The sequence below is a fragment of the Balaenoptera physalus genome, assembly GCF_965194825.1.
Source record: "Balaenoptera physalus genome assembly, chromosome: 14".
Taxonomy (NCBI): Eukaryota; Metazoa; Chordata; class Mammalia; order Artiodactyla; family Balaenopteridae; genus Balaenoptera; species Balaenoptera physalus.
Window position 1 is genome coordinate 58,739,460 of NC_138893.1, and position 14,505 is coordinate 58,753,964.

At 41.5% G+C, this 14,505-nt stretch overlaps 1 protein-coding gene and 1 pseudogene across 12 annotated transcripts in view; both read left to right on the forward strand.

Moving 5' to 3' along the window:
- Positions 1–14,505, forward strand: part of HTR7 (5-hydroxytryptamine receptor 7) — a 680,316-nt gene that overhangs the window by 8,509 nt on the left and 657,302 nt on the right. The window lies entirely within an intron of this gene.
- LOC309642336 (heterogeneous nuclear ribonucleoprotein A1 pseudogene) overlaps positions 11,793–14,505 on the forward strand; it is a 178,652-nt pseudogene continuing 175,939 nt past the window's right edge. The window contains exon 1 of the transcript XR_014268605.1: positions 11,793–14,256. The product of XR_014268605.1 is annotated as a heterogeneous nuclear ribonucleoprotein A1 pseudogene (transcript). The remainder of the gene's footprint in view (positions 14,257–14,505) is intronic.

Here is a 14,505-nt window from a genome sequence, read left to right on the forward strand (position 1 = left end):
GTATACTTTGCAACTCCTCCTTCCTCACAGTATTTTAACTCAGATGGCAGACATCATGTAGTTTCACCCATAAATTCTTTGGGGCCACAAACATAATGCTGAGCAGAAGTAGAGTCCAGAAGAACACATGATTCCATTCATATAAAAATGAAAGAAACAGCATTGTTTAGAGGCATACATAAGTGTAAATATCGTAAAGAAAAGGAAGGAAGTATACATCATGAGAACAAGGATAGTAGTTAATTACTTCTAGGTGGGAAGGAGGGGTGTTGTGATCAGAGAGGTGTGCTTTTGAGGTGGTGTAATGTTTTATCTCTTGCCTGTAGAGGTAGTTACATGAGGGTTCACTTTACAAATTACTATTAAAATATTCATGTATATTTTAGGCACTTTCCTACATATGTATTTTGTTTTACATTAAAGGGACAGAAGTATTTATTTGATGACATCTTGTGAGGTGTATATGGATTTACATCAGATGTATGGTTAATCTGAGCAGATACAGTTATTGTTTTAATGCTATCAGCATCCATTAGTTTTCAGCCTCATGTTTGTGGGCAGGGGTCGTTTTTGGGTTGTCCACAGTTACAGGAACTCCTCTGGCTAATTTGCAAGAGCCATAATCTTTAGTTCTGGCTGGTGTCTGGCTGAAGCCTTGCTTCCTCGCCAGGTACTATGACTCATTTGCTTCGATGATCTGAGTTCTGCTCTTGGCTTTAATTCTGCTGTGATCAGCAGTGCAGGGTGCATTCTGGTTTCCCTGGATCCCCTTTCTCTTTGAAGGAAGTCATTCTTGCTCATCTCTGAAATTAATTTTCAGCTTGTATATACACTTTAAGAGTTGATAGAATCCTCTTCTTTTTGTCTTTTTCTCCATCTTGTCGCCTGGCCTTCATCTTGGTCAAGACAGACAACCAGAGCCACACTTGGGAAGGAGGAGCAGTGCCCTGGGAGGGTAGCCAGGATTCTGGAGGACTGCGGACTCCACAGGATTGCGGGACTCTGACTTCTTACTGACAGATGAACAGATGCCATCATGTTGTCTGTCATAACTGCTAAACCTAAGTGCCAGTTTCTTATCTTATGTGCTTATCCTTCACACCATTGTCCATATACACTTCCTAAAACATCATTGTGAGGTGTCACTGTGTCATTCTCCTTTAGGAATAACAGCTACCATTTTTGAGGGTCTTTTGTGCTACATAAGTTTCTAGAGATTCACATAATATCTCATTTAACCTTCACAACACCTTTGTAAGGGTATTTATTGAGGCCTGTGCTGTCATTGAGGTCGGCTGGCCAAAGGTATAGGAGACAGAGTGTGAACATTTTAAATCCCATTCTGTAGATGAGGAAGCTGAGGAAGCACACACACTGCATGTGGCAGGAACACCATCTGAATCAAAAGCCCGTATGTGTTCCTCTACATCATTGTAGCCATTGTCTGCTATATAAAGAGAACATTGTTAAGATAGCATTCAAGGCCTCTTGTGACTTGACCCCAGCCTCCTTTATAGCCTCGGTCTGACTAATCCCATCATAGGCGTCCTCCCTTTTAACAAGATGTCAGAACAGAACTCATGTTCTTACCCCCCCAAACTTGTTCCTCTTCCAAGTTTCCCATCCCAATAAATTGGCATCAGGCCGCACCCATTTGCTTTGGTAGACATTTAGGTATCGCTTTTGAAACTTTCCACCCAGCCCCCCACTGTCACCAGTGCCTCACCAAGCCCTGCTCACTGTCCCTTCACTTTTCTTCTCCCCGGTCCCAGCGCCAGAAACTCAAGCCAAGCCTCTGCCAGCTTTCACTTGGACCGTGCGAAGTAGCCTCCCAGGGCTTTCCGTGTATCTACCCTTGCTGCACATTAATGCAGAGTGCGTAACCTGAGCTGCACATTAGAATCACCTGGGCAATGCTCGGAGCCCATCTCTAGAGATCCTGATGTAATTGGTCTGGGTGGGCCTTGGCATCAGTATCTTTGAAAATATCCCCCAGGTGATTCTAATGTGTATTCAGCCAGAGGGAGAAGCCCTGAGTTAGCGTGATCTTGTAAAAATGCAAATGCGATTTTATCCGTGGTTCCCAAAGTTACTTGCACATTAGCATCACCTAGGAATCTTCAAAAAATTCCAAAGCCCATACCCAGGCCGTACACAAACCCAACTGATGCACAGTCTCCAGGGGTGAGACTCATGCATTATATTCTGGAAGCTCCCTAGGTTAACCCAATGTGCAGACAGGTCTGGGCACTGCTGAATTATGCTGTTCTCCTCTTCAGACTCTTTAATGGGTTAATGAGTTCCCCTGCTCTTGGGATAAGATCCTAAAATTTTAATATGATTTAAAAGATTTTATAATCTGACTTCTGCCTATCTCACTAGATCAGGGGTTGGCAATTTTTTTCCATAAAGAGCTAGATAGTAAATATTTTAGGCTTGTGTGCCATATAGTCTCTGTCGCAGCTACCCAACTCTGCCACTGTAGTGTGAAAGCAGCTATAGACAATATGTAAATGTACGGGCATGGCTGTGTTCCAGTAAAACTTTATTTATGGCTACTGTAATTTGAATTTCATAAGATTTTCACAATGTTATTAAATATTAGTCTTTTTTATTTTTTTCAACTATTTAAAAATATGAAAACATTCTTAGCTGGTGTGTTGTGGGGAGGCTATACAAAACCAGGAAGGGACCAGATTTAACCCTGCTGGAGTTTGCCGACTTCTGCCAAAGATTCCGTTCAAGTCAATTCAGTTCTCTAACTATCGTGTAGATCATCTCTCTTCCTCCCCTGCCCCTCTTCCCACCCCCCCAACCCCCATATTCTGGCAACTCTGAGCTTCTTTCCATTCCTTGACATTTTGCAATTCAGGGACTTTACAAGTCTTTTTATTGCCTACTCCCCACCCCACCCCCCTGACACACTTATGTGCCTCTTGGGCTGGTTAATTCTTATCACTCTTCAGACAGGTCCTTGACTAGATGTTACTGCCTCATGGAAGCATTCCGAGAATCCCCAGACTATCTTAGACAGTCGTATAACTCCCTGCATTTTTTCTTTCTTGCGCTCACCTCAATTTGTAATTACCGGTTTGTGAAATTAACTGTAATGGGTTCATGATTTGTGGGGTCATCCATACAGCAAGCATGGTAGGACCAGGGTCTCTCTTGTTCGAGACTGAATCCCCAGCCCCCAGCCTAGTACTTGGCACATAGTAGGTGTTCAGTTAATCCGTGTGGATTGACTGAGGAAGGAAGAGAGGGAAGGTGGGTGCCTCTGATTCCCAAATGTCTGGCCTTGCCTTCTTATTCTCCACTTTCTTATGAAATATTCTTCTTGGTGAAATTTTTTTGGGAAGCCAAATTAGCGTCAGGAGATTGTATAATGAAACAGAAGCAGCGTGGAGGCAGTGGGACAGTCCCAAGGGGTCATCCCATCAAGGCATAGTAGGCTGGTGAGCCACTTTCTGCTCTCCACGTGTGTGCGGAACACTGACATAAACAAGGCCGTAGTGATGCAAAAGATTTAGCAGCTTAGAGCCAGGAGTCAGCTCTTTATTATAATCATTGCTGTGCCATGAAGCAGGGTGAAAAGGCAGGCAAAATTAAGCAAAAATCCCAGATCCTTTTCATTTCAATGAACAAAACATATTACGACCAAGCTCATGCATCCCAGAAGGAAAGCCATAGGTGTCAGGCATGAAGGAGATACCCAAATAGGGAAGCACAGTAACTGACAGTCGCAATATCATTTATTGAGCACGTACTATGTGCCGGGCCCAGTGCCACGGGATTTATGTGATGCATCTCATTTCATCCCCATGGCCACTCTGTGGTTACTCTCATCCCTGCTACCCCTGCAGGATGAGGAAAGGAAGGCTGAGAGAGGTTAAGTAATTTGCCTAAGAGCACACAGGAGGAAAGCAGTGAATCTTGCTTGGCTGAGGGAAGGTCTGACTCCAGCTCAGAGGGGTGTTGGCTTTGTGAACATCATCTCTGAACCATGTCAAGTGATAAGTGTTTTCTCCTGCTGTTCAGACAGGACAGTGATGATGTTAATAGCAATTATTATTATATTGGTATCAGTCCGAAGTCTCTTATCTAATATCCTTGGGGCCAGATGTGTTTTGGCACATTTTCCTCTAGTGTTGATCCACGGTATCTCCCACTCCAGTCCATCTGTTAGCTTTGGGGTTATGGTTAAGGTGAGGTCACTATGGGTTATTAAGATCCACATCTTCATAGTTTTAAGTTAGATGAGCAGGAGGCCCTAACAAAGAGGCCAAGTGTGTATACGTGTGTGTGTGTGTGTGAGAGAGAGAGAGAGAAGAGGGGTGGAGAGAGGGTTAGGTAGGTGGTGGGGATATGGATGGAGAGAGAGAGAAAGAGAGGGAGGGGAGGTGAGAGGGAGAGAGAGGATACATGGGCGAGCAATCTAGAGGAGATGGTGGGGGTGAGATTTATTTACTAAGCAAACCCTTGTTGTTTGCCTACTGGATATTGAAGTACTGTGGGGATACAAAGCTGAATAAAGACACAGCCTCGTCCTCAAGAGGTTATCTAGTTGAGCATAAATTAAGATTATTTTATTCACGTACCAGAAAATTTGGACCTTTAAAAAGTTAGGGGGGCTTCCCTGGTGGCGCAGTGGTTGAGAGTCTGCCTGCCAATGCAGGGTACACGGGTTCGAGCCCTGGTCTGGGAGGATCCCACATGCCGCGGAGCGACTAGGCCCGTGAGCCACAATTGCTGAGCCTGCGCGTCTGGAGCCTGTGCTCCGCAACGGGAGAGGCCGCGATGGTGAGAGGCCTGCGCACCGCGATGAAGAGTGGCCCCCACTTGCCACAACTGGAGAAAGCCCTCGCACAGAAACGAAGACCCAACACAGCCATAAATAAATAAATAAATAAATAAATAAAATTAAAAAAAAAAAAAAATTAAAAAAAAAAAGAAGTTAGGTTGTACATATTGCTTTGCAGTCAATCCCTGTGCGATATGACCTTTCTTGAAAGAGTTTATGAGTCATTTAGCTTCTGGTTGCAAACAATTGGCTAGTTTGAGCACTTCCATCAGTAAAACCCCCAGTACTCTATGGTCTGTTTTTTTTTTTTTTTTAAGAAATTCACGTTCTTTTTTATTTATTTATTTATTTATTTATGACTGTGTTGAGTCTTCATTTCCGTGCGAGGGCTTTCTCTAGTTGCGGCAAGTGGGGACCACTCTTCATCGCGGTGCGCGGGCCTCTCACCATCGCGGCCTCTCTTGTTGCAGAGCACAGGCTCCAGACGTGCAGGCTCAGTAATTGTGGCTCACGGGCCCAGTTGCTCCGTGGCATGTGGGATCTTCCCAGACCAGGGCTCGAACCCGTGTCCCCTGCATTGGCAGGCAGATTCTCAACCACTGCGCCACCAGGGAAGCCCTATGGTCTGTTTTTGAACAGCCTTTCTGTGCCTGGAGAATTCTTGTTAAGAACTGCTGCAAAACGAGGACTGCTAGGTCAGAACTAAGCGCTCATGCTTCTGATGTTGCCTGTTGAAGTACAGGCTGCCAGCCTCTGGGGGCTGAGCAACTGTGGGCCTTTGGGGGAACATCTCCAGTGAACCTATTTGGGAGCTTTATTTTTGCCCATTTAGCCGGTTTGTATTCTCACTTTCATCCTGGCCTCTGTTCTGATTCAAATTCTGTATTTCTGGGCATTCTGATAATATTTCTGAATCTTTCAAAGAGAGGCAGCTGGATAGCTTTCTTCCTTCCAAATGGTTCTTTCATCTGGAACATCAGGCAGAACCGTCCACCTAAAGGGGGCTATCAATATTTATAGTCTATCATGGGGAGACTTAAATGACATGCTTCAATCCATCTATAATCAATCCAGCCCAGCTGCCTGAATATTTCAGAATTTATTTTTGGGGAGATGTATGTTCTATATGTTTGGTTTGAAAAAGTCTCTGATATTCACAAGAAAAGTCTTTGCAGATTCTCCCGTTTAATAAATAGATTGCCTCACGGTTTTATACTTGATAGTTTTCTGAATACTGCCAGGCTCCTACCACTCTGGCTTCCTTTCTGGGTCACAAAGGTGATAGTCCTTTGTTAGCAATTTCTTCTTCTTTTTTTTTTTTGTATTTTATTTTATTTATTTTTTTATACAGCAGGTTCTTATTAGTTATCCATTTTACACATATTAGTGTATATATGTCAATTCCAATCTCCCAATGCATCACAACACCCCTCCCCTGCTGCTTTCCCCGCTTGATGTCCATACGTTTGTTCTCTACATCTGTGTCTCTATTTCTGCCCTGCAAACAAGTTCATCTGTACCATTTTTCTAAGTTCCACATATATGCGTTAATATATGATATTTGTTTTTCTCTTTCTGACTCACTTCACTCTGTATGACAGTCTGTAGATTCATCCACGTCTCTACAAATAACCCAATTTCGTTCCTTTTAATGGCTGAGTAATATTCCACTGTATATATGTACCACATCTTCTTTATCCATTCGTCTGTTGATGGGCATTTAGGTTGCTTCCATGACCTGGCTATTGTAAATAGTGCTGCAATGAACATTGGAGTGCATGTGTCTTTTTGAATTATGGTTTTCTTTGGGTATATGCCCAGTAGGGGGATTGCTGGGTCATAAGGTAATTCTATTTTTAGTTTTTTAAGGAACCTCCATACTGTTCTCCATAGTCACTGTATCAATTTACATTCCCACCAACAGTGCAAGAGGGTTCCCTTTTCTCCACACCCTCTCCAGCATTTGTTGTTTGTAGATTTTCTGATGATGCCCATTGTCACTGGTGTGAGGTGATACCTCATTGTAGTTTTGATTTGCATTTCTCTAATAATTAGTGATGTTGAGCAGCTTTTCATGTGCTTCTTGGCCATCTGTATGTCTTCTTTGGAGAAATGTCTGTTTAGGTCTTCTGCCCATTTTTGGATTGGGTTGTTTGTTTTTTTAATATTGAGCTGCATGAGCTGTTTATATATTTTGGAGATTAATCCTTTGTCCGTTGGTTCGTTTGCAAATATTTTCTCCCATTCTGAGGGTTGTCTTTTCGTCTTGTTTGTAGTTTCCTTTGCTTTGCAAAAGCTTTAAGCTTCATTAGATCCCATTTGTTTATTTTTGTTTTTATTTCCATTACTCTAGGAGGTGGATCAAAAAGATCTTGCTGTGATTTATGTCAAAGAGTGTTCTTCCTATGTTTCCCTCTAAGAATTTATGGTGTCCGGTCTTACATTTAGGTCTCTAATCCATTTTGAGTTTATTTTTGTGTATGGTGTTAGGGAGTGTTCTAATTTCATTCTTTTACAGGTAGCTGTCCAGTTTTCCCAGCACCACTTATTGAAGAGACTGTCTTTTCCCCATTGTATATCCTTGCCTCCTTTGTCATAGATTAGTTGACCATAGGTGCGTGGGTTTATCTCTGGGCTTTCTATCCTGTTCCATTGATCTATATTTCTGTTTTTGTGCCAGTACCATATTGTTTTGATTACTGTAGCTTTGTAGTATAGTCTGAAGTCAGGGAGTCCGATTCCTCCAGCTCCATTTTTTTTCCCTCAAGACTGCTTTTGCTATTCGGGGTCTTCTGTGTCTCCATACAAATTTTAAGATTTTTTTCTTCTAGTTCCATAAAAAATGCCATTGGTAATTTGATAGGGATTGCATTGAATCTGTAGATTGCTTTGGGTAGTATAGTCATTTTCACAATATTGATTCTTCCAATCTAAGAACATGGTATATCTCTCCATCTGTTTGTATCATCTTTAATTTCTTTCATTAGTGTCTTATAGTTTTCTGCATACAGGTCTTTTGTCTCCCTAGGTAGGTTTATTCCTAGGTATTTTATTCTTTTTGTTGCAATGGTGAATGGGACTCTTTCCTTCATTTCTCTTTCTGATCTTTCGTTGTTAGTGTATAGGAATGCAAGAGATTTCTGTGCATTAATTTTGTATCCTGCAACTTTACCAAATTCATTGATTCGCTCTAGTAGTTTTCTGGTGGCATCTTTAGGATTCTCTATGTATAGTATCATGTCATCTGCAAACAGTGACAGTTTTACTTCTTCTTTTCCAATCTGGATTCCTTTTATTTCTTTTTCTTCTCTGATTGCCATGGCTAGCACTTCCAAAACTATGTTGAATAACAGTGGTGAGAGTGGACATCCTTGTCTTGTTCCTGATCTTAGAGGAAATGCTTTAGGTTTTTCACCATTGAGTATGATGTTTACTTTGGGTTTCTCGTATATGGCCTTTATTATGTTGAGATAAGTTCCCTCTATGCCCACTTTCTGGAGAGTTTTTATCATAAATGGGTGTTGAATTTTGTCAAAAGCTTTTTCTGCATCTATTGAGATGATCATATGGTTTTTATTCTTCAATCTGTTAATATGGTGTATCACATTGATTGATTTGCATATATTGAAGAATCCTTGCATCCCTGGGATAAACCCCACTTGATCATGGTGTATGATCCTTTTAATGTGTTGTTGGATTCTGTTTGCTAGTATTTTGTTGAGGATTTTTGCATCTATATTCATCAGTGATATTGGTTTGTAATTTTCTTTTTTTGTAGTGTCTTTGTCTGGTTTTGGTATCAGGGTGATGGTGGCCTCATAGAATGAGTTTGGGAGTGTTCCTTCCTCTGCCTTTTTTTGGAAGAGTTTGAGAAGGATGGGTGTTAGCTCCTCTCGAAATGTTTGATAGAATTCACCTGTGAAGCCATCTGGTCCTGGACTTTGTTGGAAGATTTTAAATCACAGTTTCAATTTCATTACTTGTGATTGGTCTGTTCATATTTTCTGTTTCTTCCTGGTTCAGTCTTGGAAGGTTATACCTTTCTAAGAATTTGTCCATTTTTTCCAGGTTGTCCATTTTATTGCCATAGAGTTGCTTGTAGTAGTCTCTTAGGATGCTTTGTATTTCTGTGGTATCTGTTGTAACTTCCCCTTTTTCATTTCTGATTTTATTGGTTTGAGTCTTCTCCCTCTTTTCTTGATGAGTCTAGCTAATGGTTTATCAATTTTGTTTATCTTCTCAAAGAACCAGCTTTTAGTTTTATTGATCTTTGCTATTGTTTTCTTTGTTTCTATTCATTTATTTCTGCTCTGATCTTTATGATTTCTTTCCTTCTGCTAACTTTGGGTTTTGTTTGTTCTTCTTTCTCTAGTTCCCTTAGGTGTAAGGTTAGATTGTTTATTTGAGATTTTTCTTGTTTCTTGAGGTAGGCTTGTATTGCTGTAAACTTCCCTCTTAGAACAGCTTTTGCTGCATCCCATACGTTTTGGATCATTGTGTTTTCATTGTCATTTGTCTCTAGGTATTTTTTGATTTCCCCTTTGATTTCTTCAGTGATCTCTTGGTTATTTAGTAGCATATTGTTTAGCCTCCATGTGTTTGTGTTTTTTACATTGTTTTCCCTGTAACTGATTTCTAATCTCATAGCTTTGTGGTTAGAAAAGATGCTTGATATGATTTCAATTTTCTTAAATTTACTGAGGCTTTATTTGTGACCCAAGATGTCATCTATCCTGGAGAACATTCTGTGCGCACTTGAGAAGAAAGTGTAATCTGTTGTTTTTGGATGGAATGCCCTATAAATATCAATTAAATCTGTCTGGTCTGTTGTGTCATTTAAAGCTTGTTTTTCCTCATTAATTTTCTGTTTGGATGATCTGTCCATTGGTGTAAGTGAGGTGTTAAAGTCCCCCACTATTATTGTGTTACTGTCGATTTCCTCTTTCATAGCTGTTAGCAGTTGCCTTATGTATTGAGGTGCTCCTATGTTGGGTGCATATATATTTATAATGGTTATGTCTTCTTCTTGGATCAATCCCTTTATCATTATGTAGTGTCCTTCCTTGTCTCTTGTAACATTCTTTATTTTAAAGTGTATTTTATCTGATATCAGTATTGCTACTCCAGCTTTCTTTTGATTTCCATTTGCATGGAATATCTTTTTCCATCCCCTCACTTTCAGTCTGTATGTGTCCCTAGGCCTGAAGTGGGTCTCTTGTAGACAGCATATATATGGATCTTGTTTTTGTATCCATTCAGTGAGCCTGTGTCTTTTGGTTGGAGCATTTAATCCAATCACGTTTAAGGTAATTATTGATATGTATGCTCCTATTACCATTTTCTTAATTGTTTTGGGTTTGTTTTTGTAGGTCCTTTTCTTCTCTTGTGTTTCCCACTTAGAGAAATTCCTTTAGCATTTGTTGTAGAGCTGGTTTGGTGGTGCTGAATTCTCTTAGCTTTTACTTGTCTGTAAAGCTTTTGAGTTCTCCATCGAATCTGAATGAGATCTTTGCCAGGTAGAGTAATCTTGGTTATAGGTTCTCCCCTTTCATCACTTTAAATATGTCATGCCACTCCCTGCTGGTTTGTAGAATTTCTGCTGAGAAATCAGCTGTTAACCTTATGGGAGTTCCCTTGTATGTTATTTGTCATTTTTCCTTTGCTGCTTTCAGTAATTTTTCTTTGTCTTTAATTTTTGCCAATGTGATTACTGTGTGTCTCGGCGTGTTTCTCCTTGGGTTTATCCTGTATGGGACTCTCTGCGCTTCCTGGACTTGGGTGGCTATTTCCTTTCCCATGTTAGGGAAGTTTTTGACTATAATCTCTTCAAATATTTTCTCGGGTCCTTTCTTTCTCTCTTCTCCTCCTGGGACCCCTATAATGCAAATGTTGGTGCATTTAATGTTGTCCCAGAGGTCTCTTAGGCTGTCTTCATTTCTTTTCATTCTTTTTTTCTTTATTCTGTTCCACAGCAGTGAATTCCACCATTCTGTCCTCCAGGTCACTTATCCATTCTTCTGCCTCAGTTATTCTGCTGTTGCTTCCTTCTAGTGTATTTTTGATTTCGGTTATTGTATTGTTCATCTCTGTTTGTTTGTTCTTTAATTCTTCTAGGTCTTTCATTTCTTGCATCGTCTCGATCTTTGCCTCCATTCTTTTTGCGAGGTCCTGGATCATCTTTACTATCATTATTCTGAATTCTTTTTCTGGAAGGTTGCCTATCTCCACTTCATTTAATTGTTTTTCTGGGGTTTTACCTTGCTCCTTCATCTGGTACATAGCCCTGTGGCTTTTCACCTAGTCTATCTTCCTGTGAATGTTAGCAATTTCTTGACATAGAAAAATTGCCTTTTCTTTTTATGGGAGTCCTAGGGGACTCATCTATTCACATCTTCAGTATTTATTGATTACTTAATCTTCATTGGTTACTCTTTTATATCCTCAACAAAGCAAATATGGCCTCTGCTGTCTTGAATCTTACATTCTAGTAAGAATAAATAGGCAAGAAACAGATAAACTAAACACACACACACACACACACACACACACACACACACTGATTCATTAGTAATAAGTGCCACATGGAGAATTAAAACAGAGTGATGTGTTAGAGTGGTTGGTCATGGAAGGCCTGTCTGAGGAGGTGACATATACATCGTGATGTAAATAACATGATGGAGCTGGCTATGTGAATAGCAGGAGGAAGAACATTCCAGGCAAAGGCAGCAGCTGGTGCAAAGGCCCTGGGCCAGTGTGATTGGGGTAGAGAGATCAAAGGAAAGCCCAGAAGGAGATGAGAGTAGAGCAGTGGTCACAACTCATATTGGGATTTGGGACAGGTAAAGAGATTGGATTTTATTCTAAATGCAGTGGAGGCCTTGGAGAGTTTGAAGTCTCGGGTGACATGATCTGATTTGTACTCTTAATAGTTCCTTGTGGTTACTTTGTAGAGAATGAAATGGAGAGGAGTGTGAGTGAAAGCTGGGAGAAAAGATGATTGAGAGGAGTGAAGATGGAGAAAAGTGGAGGGGTTCAAGATACGTCTGGGAGGCACATTGGCAGGACTAACTGATGGATTGGATGTGGTGGGTGAGGGACAGAGAAGAAAAAAGGATGACTATGTGCTTTGGGCTCAAGCAACTCAGTCGATGGTTATGCTGTTGATCAAATAAGAGAGTAGCAGAACTGGTGGTGAAAATCAAGAGTTCTATCCTGGTTTTTAAAAAAATTTTATTTTATTGATATACAGTTGATTTACAATGTCATATTAATTTCTGCTGTACAGAAAAATAATTCACTTATATATATATAATACATACATACACACACACACACACACATTCTTTTCCATATTCTTTTCCATTATGGTTTATCACAGGATATTGAATATAGTTCCCTGTGCTATACAGTGGAACTTTGTCATTTATCCATTCTGTATATAATAGTTTGTATCTGCTAACCCCAAACTCTCAGTCCTTCCCTTCCCCCACCCTTGGCAACCACAAGTCTGTTCTCTATGTCTGTTTTGTAGATAAGTTCATTTGTGTCATATTTTAGATTCCACCTATAAGTGATATCATTTGGTATTTGTCTTTCTCTTTCTGACTTCACTTAGTATGCTAATCTCTAGGTCCAGCCATGTTGCTGCATATGGCATTATTTCATTCTTTTTTATGGCTGAGCACTGCATTCCATTGTATATATGTACCACATCTTCTTTATCCATTCATCTGTTGGTGGACATTTAGGTTGCTTCCATGTCTTGGCTATTGTGAATAGTGCTGCTGTGAACATAGGGGTGCATGTATCTTTTTGAATTATAATTTTGTCTGGGTATATGCCCAGGAGTGGGATTGCTGGATCATGTGGCAACTCTATTTTTAGTTTTTTTTTGAGGAACCTCCATACTGTTCTCCATAATGGCTGCACCAATTTACATTGCTACCAACAGTGTAAGAGGGTTCCCTTTTCTCCACACCCTCTCCAGCATTTGTTATTTGTAGACTTTTTAATGATGGCCATTCTGCTTTCTGCCTGTGGATGCCACCGAGTAAGCGTCGTTGACGTCTCCCCCCACCCCGCCCCTCCACTGCCGTCATGTCTAAGTCAGAGTCACCCAAAGAGCCTGAACAGCTGCAGAAGCTCTTCATCAGAGGTTTGAGCTTTGAAACAACCGATGAGAGTCTGAGGAGCCATTTTGAGCAGTGGGGAATGCTCACAGATTGTGTGGTAATGAGGGATCCAAACACCAAGTGCTCCAGAGGCTTCGGGTTTGTTGCGTATGCCACTGTGGAGGAGGTGGATGCGGCCATGAAGGCAAGGCCACACGAGGTGGATGGAAGAGTTGGGGAACCAAAGAGGGCCGTCTCAAGAGAAGATTCTCAAAGACCTGGTGCCCACTTCACTGTGAAAAAGAGTTTTCTTGGTGGCATTAAAGAAGACAGTGAAGAACATCACCTAAGAGATTATTTTGAGCAGTATGGGAAAATTGAAGTGATTGAAATCACGACTGATGGAGGCAGTGGCAAAAAGAGAGGCTTTCTTTCGTAACCTTTGATAACCATAACTCTGTAGACAGGATTGTCATTCAGAAATACCACACTGTGAATGGCCACAACTGTGAAGTAAGGAAAGCCCTATCTAAGCAAGAGATGGCTAGTGCCTCATCCAGCCAAAGAGGTCAAACTGGTTCTGGAAACTTTGGTGGTGGTCGTGGAGGTGGTTTTGGTGGGAATGACAGCTTTGGTCGTGGAGGAAACTTCAGTGGGCGAGCTGGCTTTGGTGGCAGCCGCGGTGGTGGTGGCTATGGTGGCAGTGGGGATGGCTATAATGGATTTGGTAATGATGGTGGTTATGGAGGAGGCGGCCCTGGTTACTCTGGAGGAAGCAGAGGCTATGGAAGTGGTCGACATTATGGAAACCAGGGCAGTGGCTATGGCGGGAGTGACAGCTATAACAACGGAGGAGGCAGAGGCGGCTTTGGCGGTGGTAGTGGAAGCAATTTTGGAGGTGGCGGAGGCTACAATGATTTTGGCAGTTACAACAATCAATCTTCAAATTTTGGACCCATGAAAGGAGGAAACTTTGGAGGCAGAAGTTCTGGCCCCTATGGTGGTGGAGGCCAATACTTTGCCAAACCCCTAAACCAAAGTGGCTATGGTGGTTCCAGCAGCAGCAGGAGCTATGGCAGTGGCAGGAGGTTTTGATTACTGCCAGGAAACAAAGCTTAGCAGGAGAGGAGAGCCAGGGAAGTGATAGGGAAGCTACAGGGTCAAAAGATTTGTGAACTCAGCCAAGCACAGTGGTGGCAGGTCCTAGCTGCTATAAAGAAGACATGTTTTAGACAATACTCATGTGTATGGGGAAAAAAACTCGAGGACTGTATTTGTGACTAATTGTATAACAGGTTATTTTAGTTTCTGTTCTGTGGAAAGTGTAAAGCATTCCAACAAAAGGTTTTGTTTTTTTTTTTTAAATTGGAGGTTTATTTATTTATTTATTCATTTATGGCTGTGTTGGGTCTTCGTTTCTGTGCGAGGGCTTTCTCTAGTTGTGGGAAGTGGGGGCCACTCTTCATCGCGGTGCGCGGGCCTCCCACTATCGCGGCCTCTCTTTGTTGCGGAGAACAGGCTCCAGACGCGCAGGCTCAGCAATTGTGGCTCACGGGCCCAGTTGCTCTGCGGCATGTGGGACCTTCCCAGACC